The 2,027-nt window shown below is 31.6% G+C and overlaps 1 long non-coding RNA gene across 1 annotated transcript; it reads right to left on the bottom strand.

Moving 5' to 3' along the window:
* Window positions 1–12: 12 nt before the first annotated feature.
* Window positions 13–592, bottom strand: LOC109591810 (uncharacterized). Its single transcript, XR_002190011.1, has 3 exons — window positions 475–592; window positions 331–418; window positions 13–62 (listed from the first exon to the last, which is right to left on the bottom strand). It is a non-coding gene; the product is annotated as an uncharacterized LOC109591810 (long non-coding RNA).
* Window positions 593–2,027: the final 1,435 nt, after the last annotated feature.

The raw sequence follows: 2,027 nt of genomic DNA, 5'->3' as shown, positions 1-2,027 counted from the left end.
AATGAGAATATCTTGGACACTGTTTTACTGGGAGATCCAGCAATCCTTTCACTCATACTGTGCTGTGTGTGTGAATATATAAATATTGAAGTATGATTATTAAGTTAATAATAAGCTCCTGCAACTGTATACTGGTACTAATATTGAATTTGGTAATTGGCTGTGTACATGAATGCTATGCCTCAATGACTAGTTACTCTAAAGTTACATGTACAATAATAAGGAGGAACATAAATGAATAAATGTACATTGTATTCAGTAATGTACATGTATAATGTTTGTTTAAATTAATAATTTCCTAAGAGTATAATCAATGCATTGATTGCTAACCAGTCTTCCAGCGCATCCCTCTAGTTCGTCCAGTGTCCTATCAACAATCAGTTCCGATATAACAGCAGCTGTTTCTAAATTCATACCACTAATAGTTTGAATAAAGATACTGCTAATGATATGGGCATTATATACAATACATACCTTATACTGTTGATGATCTCAGGTGCTGTTCTCCTAGCTACAGCTTTCTTTGTCTCTTGAAGCTCACCTTGAAGCTCTCGCCTACCAATCTGACGCAATGTCTCACGATCCTAAATAATAAAAACAATAATGATAATAAATAATGATAATAACATTATACCAATAAAAAAATAATAATAAATAATAATTCAATTGAAGCTACACGAAACAATTAGGAACAACTTTGAGTACTGTGAAGTAGTGATTCCTTTTTTTAACAGGTAAACCAATAAATATGTAACTGTACTATTAAAATTTAGTCTGTAGGGGAACTATTAAGAAGATTGATAACATATCACCAACATCAGTTAGTCTATGCATTGGTCCTGATAATAAGAGTCTAGTTTGGAATATTGGACAGAAGTTCCCAGTAAAGTCACTGGAAGTGTCCCTCAGTGTTACTGTGACATTCACTGAGTTTCCTAGTGAAGAGGAGGAGGAGAGAAATAAAACTGTTGATGCAAAGTTTTGTATTGAGCAGAACAGTTATTGTGAGGTACATGTAGAATCAGTATTTAGTATATTAGTATTGTGAATTAGTTATGGATTAGTAGGAATTTGTAAATAGATTGGCTGCATTATGTGGAATATTCTTGAGGGGATTCCCATTAAGTTTGAATTTCTAAAAAAAAGTTGCTCCAAAATTTGGCCAAATACTATGGATTGTAGTATATTTCGTCTAAATTGACGAGGGGAGAATTGTCCATTTTAATATTTTTTTAAATATACATACGTGTACATGACTTATGTTATGTAGCATTAAAATTTATTTTGGACTGTTTCAAAAAATGCATGCATGTAGGTATTATGTACTCTTGATTGTAGTAATAAGTGATAACTTTTAATATTAAAATTTGATCTTCAATTGATTGTTATTCTACTCTTTACAATAGTTGAATTTCAAGATTTCTGATTTCACTCTCAGCGGCTGTCAAATTGATCCTCGTTCAATCACTTTGTTCCCATCAATCAAATACAAACTAACATTAGGTTAGATATTAATAATAAATTCAATTATTTAACACTTATTATTATTATTATTATTATTATTATTATTATTATTATTCTACACAGGAAGAGAGTTGGTCTCCTCAGGTTACCATATATGGAATTCACATGGTGATGCACTGGGAATACCTTTTATTAGGAATGAACCAGTTGAAGAAATTATTAATTAGTTACTTTTAATAACACTGATAATAGGATTAGTGTTACCTTGTTTGTTGTGTCATTTTTTATACATGGTTATTAGTATTGCTACAATAATTAATATTCATATTTGTTTGATGACGTCATAGGTGGGTGTATCTACATTACAATGGCAGCAAAAGGTGAGGAGTTGTTTGTGTTTGATTGACTCAGTTACTGTTACCTCTTGTTATCTATAGACTATAAACCAGTGGAGAGGAATCACCATTCTACAGTAAGAGTAGGAGATTACTTATATATGTGGGGTGGGGCCCAGCCTGATCTCCCTGAAGTGCACAATAATGATAAAAAGAAAGCACTGTCAT

This window comes from Amphimedon queenslandica, unplaced genomic scaffold, assembly GCF_000090795.2.
Source record: "Amphimedon queenslandica unplaced genomic scaffold, v1.1 AMPQUscaffold_7161_Cont20885, whole genome shotgun sequence".
NCBI classification, from domain to species: Eukaryota; Metazoa; Porifera; class Demospongiae; order Haplosclerida; family Niphatidae; genus Amphimedon; species Amphimedon queenslandica.
Note: the sequence above shows the minus strand (reverse complement) of the source record. Positions and strands in the feature narration are given on the sequence as shown.